Below are 6,000 nucleotides of genomic sequence, written 5' to 3'. Positions count from 1 at the left end.
TACATATCTGATATTGTAATAATGCTTAAACAGAATAGCTTTTTATTAATATTCTTTATTCTTTTCTTTTTTTACTACTTATAAAATCTACTTAATAAAACTAATTATTGATTCAAAATTGTTTACTATTAGCATATTTATCTATTCTAATAATTTTAACAATATTATTACATAGGTAAGCAATATTTTTTCTATTTCGAGAATACGTCATTGCCAATATAAAATTATTAGTAAAAAAGGGGAGCAAAGAAAAATAAAACGTACATGAAAGGAAAGAGGAAAGTATACAGATCACAAACTACCTGCCAGGTATTATTCCTTATTTCTAACGGATGCGGAGAACTCGGCAGCTTTTCAGGGACAAGGCTCGCGTGTGCACGCGTTTATATGCGTTTTTCAGGCCGTTGATGGAAAGAGCGTGAAAAAAAGTCTCGCCAAGAGAAAACTGGTTGGCGTCTTGACAATAGAGGGGAGGGATTACGTAGGCGCCCTTGGGATCCCCTATTCAGGATCAACCTACTTGAATAGAAAGGATACGGGAGAGTGGGCTGCTTACTCTTCTCTCTCTCTCTCTCTCTCTCTCTCTCTCTCTCTCTCTCTCTCTCTCTCTCTCTCTCTCCCTTTCTCTTTCCTTTCCACGTATTCGTTTCGGTTACGTACTACGCGTATACGTATTGCGTGCATTCACGCCTTCGTGGAAAACATCGTGAAAAATGAAAGAGATAAGAACGCGATAAGACGTTTCCTCTTTGATATGACTGAGCTTTGGACAATGATCTTTACCTATCGTCACATCTTTGTATATCATTTGTAATATAAAGTAAATTAATGAACAAAATTTCAAAGTAATTTCCTTCTTCGTTAACGCTTTAGGCGTTAGGAAAAAAATGCCATAAGATAAATGCATTTATCTATTTTCAAGATACTTTTATTATTAATTAAAGAAGACTTATATTTAATTAAAGAAGAAGAAAAAGTCTATTGGGAAATAATTCTAATTATTTCAAATACACATATACGTGTGTGTGTGTGTGTGTGTGTGTATGCTTTTTTTCTTTCAAAAGAATTCTTAAAAACATTATTCCTTAGGGAAAAGTTAGACAGGTACGAGTTGATACAAATATTATCGTATTATCGTTGAAACGAGTATCCACCTGTTGCCTCCCTCTCGATCCCTCTCACCCTTCTGTCTTACGATAGAAAGAGGATGCGTTTCTTCGAGGGCACGGAGTCCTGCTTCGAGCAGAGGACGATGAAAAACAGAGATATAAAGCACAAGAAAGAGAGAGAGAGAGAGAGAGAAAGAGAGAGAGAAAGAAATTGTCTATGGTGGGGGAAGGGAACGGAGGAGTGTGAAGCAGTTTGAGAAAGAGGAGTAGAGAAGAGAAAAAGATAAAGAAAGATAGAGAAGGATGGAGAAGGATCCAAGGCAAAAGGAAGAAGAACAAAGAAAAAAAAAAGATAAGTGAGCCGCCCCCAGCAGAGCACGCAGCATCCGTAGCTCGTCCTGTCCCACGCCGGAATACAGTCCACTCGATACAAGTTCCTTCGCTTCTCTTTCTTTCACATATTTAGAGATTATGAAAATGACCTAAATTATATTTATATACAGTTTTCTTCATTCTTCCACATATTATTACAATATGTGGAACAATGTAAGAGAAAATAAGTGATAAATCATTGATGTCTCTGATTTATCATTTTTATGGTACTGATATATTCATTTATATATACTTATATATACTTTATGTACATGCTACGTTCAAATATGTCTATAAATATATTGAAAATATATCTTAAAGATATCGTACGAGTTTATTTTTTTATCGTTCATTAATTCTTTATTCCATATCGCAGTAATATTGTATTGTTGTATCGACAACAGTGTTATCAGCCATTACACGTGACTATCTTTTTTCTAACTCAATTCACGCGCGTACCTTTCTCTCTTTTCTTTTGTAACAATAAAAAAGTATTTAACAAACAAAAAATTATAAAAAGCGATCTGATCGTTGATGATATCAACGATCGAAAGACGTTGATTGAGGGGGATTAGATAAACATTAGTGTGTGCGTTGAGATAAGATGATACGAGTGTTGGAAGGTAAATGGTCGTTTTTTCGAATCTACCAACGAATCGTTCCGTGTTGGTTTGAGTTATTCATGCGTAGGTTTAAGTACGTTGATTGTGACCAAACGTCTTTCATATCTATGAATATGTCGATACATTCGTACGTGCGCGCTCGCGTGCATACATACGACATATGTGGATGAATAAGTCTAGTCTTCTCGCCTTGAGGGAATATCAAATACCTCGGCTCTCTCCTTTACCTCACCCCGAGAATTGGTAAACCGGATTTTTATCGATGGAAAAAAACCACGGAAGCATGAATTCGATCGAGCAGCCATGTGTTTTTCTCGCCAATCGCGATCTTCAATATTAATCGATTGATATGGATTAAAAATATTTCGCAATTATTTCTGCGAAATTCGCAGTATAAATAAAATATACTCATAATAAATTATTAAACGTGTCTACGTTTATATCTGTGTTAATATTCTATATAATACAAATATATATTATATAATCTTTTAGTTCTATTACTTTGAAAGAGAGAGAGAGAGAAAGAGCAAGTTTTTTAAATTATATTAAATATATAACTTATTAGCATTGTCGACACAACTTACTTTTGATTATCTTCGATAACACACAGCATGACTCGCGGAATGCAAATTCGCGTTAATTTTCAATCGGAAAGTAATATGATTCATTTATTTTTTGAAGTTACAATAGTTAAGCGACAAAAATAACAATTTCCATTAGTAACATGTTTTTATTAGTTTGTATTTATAAAATCGGAATACGTTTTGATAATTTATAATCAATAATTTTTCTTCTAAATATAGAAATTATGGAATAAAGTGAATTTATTAAACTGGTAATAGAGAAATTTTTAAGTAAACGAAATAATGAACAGAAAAGATAAATAAAAAAAAAGTTATGTTTTAAGCGTCCTAATCATCATACGTATTTTCTCGTTCGCACGCTAATAACAACTGCTTTCGTCTTCCGTCTTGTGTACTCTGTCTGTTCAAAATGCGTTTCATTCTTTTTTCTATCCTTTTATCGGACGAATCGCATTGAGTAGCACGCACAAACATCGACTCATTTTTATCAGACTTTATATAAATATCTTCTGAGTGTCACAAAACTTAAATCAATTATTATTTAACATATTCAAATTATTGTAATTTATGAATATTATTTTTACATAAGTATAAAGAGCCGTCTTTTTTTAGAAACTGCATTTTTCTTTCAAAGATCAATTTTTTCCAAAAGATATTCGAAAATGTCATAGATCGAGAACTACGATATCATGATTGATCAATCGATTTGTCATAGTCCCAAGAACGATGGTAAATCGAGCCCTTTTTCGACATCTCAAGTAACCTAATTGGGACCACCGTGATCGTGACTGTTCATCGACCAATTGTAACGCGTTTCTGGCCGTGTAATTAACCCGATTTATTACAGTGGTTCTCGTGAAATCGTAGAACGCTATCCGAATGACATATCTTTCTGCTCCACCCGCTTCGAAGTATTAGATAACTAAAAAAAAAAAACTCGTACAGTTTTTTAAATAAAAATTAAATTAGTCTTGGCTGTTTTTAATGATTCCCCAATTTGATGCAAATGTAAAGGCATTGTTTCGTCACTAATTGCAATTATTTGGGAAAGTTCTTGACATATTACTTCCGAATTAATTTCAATAACATTAATTAACAAGTAATTCTTCATTATACGTAATGCATGGTCGTCTTGAATGTGGTGGAGGCGAATCTTCAAATGATTTATCGTCAAAAAAGAATATTTTCTTAAATCGCTTTCATGTGGTACATTTTTCTATCATATCTCTTTTCCAAATGATAATAAAATAATAATAATAATAATAATAATAATAATAATAATAAAATAATCCAAGTGAATTTAATTTGTCAAGTTTGTTAATCTATTAAAATTATTTTATTCGACGAATACGAAAAAAAAACTGAACTCAACATTCGACAAGTACTTTCAATAATGTCAGCAAATAAATTTCATGATTTTATAATAATTGACGTTCCAAACTTTACCATTTTAACAAAATAATGAATGTTCAATTATACAAGTATGTATATATTTATATAATTAATAAGAATAAACATAAACAAGTAATATTTAACTTCATTAATCAACTTCAACATACAAATTAATCAACTTTATTGATCTCTTAAACTCATATTTTCACGTTTGAAACATTTACTATAATCGTTTCTCACAACATATTGTATAAGAATAATTCAGATAATAATTCGTTAACAAAAAGCTCTTGATTTATATACAGAAGATCCTTTCGTCCTAAAACCTTTTTTTCACTCTTCCCAACGAAGAAGATTCGTTCCAGGTACGAAATGCACGCGCGAGCGCGAGATCCTTCTGGCGGCGAAATTAAAAGAACTCGATTTAATTTTAACTCGACCAACAAATCTTTCTCTTTTCCCCACTCTCCTTCTCTCTCTCTCTCTCTCTCTCTCTCTCTCTCTTTCTCTTTCTCTCTCTGAGCTACCTTAAATCTGAAGGAAGCCAAGGCGATCTTACGCGGAGCATATCGTAGTTTCTCGCGCATCCTCTCTTTCTCTCTCTTTACACACACAAGCATACACATACACACCCACACACATTCACAAATATATATGTATATATATACATGTATGTAGGTGTACACGGGAGGAGAGCTGACGCATACGAGGGTGCACGCATCGCAGTGAAACGCATTCGAAGCAGGGGGCCTCTACCGACAACAGGCCTTCCTACGTCTTCCCGAGTATATTAGGATGATTCTCTCTCTCTCTCTCTCTCTCTCTCTTTCTCTTTCTCTCGTTTTTCTTATTCTCTCTTTTTAACACGCCTATGTTCTTCTATAACACATTCATACATCATACACGTATATGTACACATAGAAATATACATACACGTCTATGGATACATGCATACATACATATGTTCAGTATCAAGTCTTTTTCTCTTTTTCTCACATACATAGAATGAAAGTGCATTCGAATGCAGGAAGACGACGATGTACCTTCACGATCGTGTAGGTTGCCCTGTGGGAGTCCCCGAGGCTTTCTTATCCCTTCCTCAAGGCGAGGACCGAATGCGTGAGCGAGCTCCCTATCTCTTGCATACAAATATATTAAACCAGAAAAAGCAAGTAACCGAAAGATAATTCTCTATCTTTCTTTCTTTCTCTCTCTCTCTCTCTCTCTCTCTCTCTCTTTCTCTTTCTTTCTTTCTCTCTCTTTCTCTGTCTTCCTTTCTTTTTCTTTTGTTCTTTAAATGCTTACGTTTATGAACAATAGGAACTCATTTCTATTACATCGATCCTTTCGAGAGTAAATTCAATGATCAACGACGATCCTTTACAGAACACAATATACACACGCGTGCGCACACATTTACGCACTGAATGGATAAGAGCAAGTTCGTCGGTAGCACACTCACGCACGAGCACCTTCCGATCCAAAGTTACGCTCACGATGGAGTGGGGGTAAGGGTTGAGGGTGTCACGTGGTGTTTCGTCCGGGTTAAGTTAGGTTAGGGGTCCCCACTCCTTCCTCGGAGCGACCGCCTCCAGAGGCCCCGGGGGCCCACGACCGCAAACGCTGCTCTTCTCGGCCCTGAGAGAAAGAGAGACAGAGAAAGAGAAAGATAAAGAGAAAGAGAGAAAGAGAGAAAGAGAGAGAAAAGAGGAGGAGGAAGAGGAAGGACCGAGTGAGAGGGAGCTTCTAAGAGAGCGAGAGAGAAAGAGAAAGAGAGACAGAAAAAAAGGAAAAACGAACCGAAAACCCACACCCGAGGCAGGGACTCGCGAGGGTCCTCTTCGTGCTCTCAGTTCAAACCGAGCTTCCTTGGATACCGGTACTTCCATTTGGAGATATCGACGACGTTACAACGTGTCT

Source organism: Vespula pensylvanica, chromosome 5 (assembly GCF_014466175.1).
Source record: "Vespula pensylvanica isolate Volc-1 chromosome 5, ASM1446617v1, whole genome shotgun sequence".
In the NCBI taxonomy this organism is placed as follows: domain Eukaryota; kingdom Metazoa; phylum Arthropoda; class Insecta; order Hymenoptera; family Vespidae; genus Vespula; species Vespula pensylvanica.
This window is presented reverse-complemented; position numbering follows the sequence as displayed.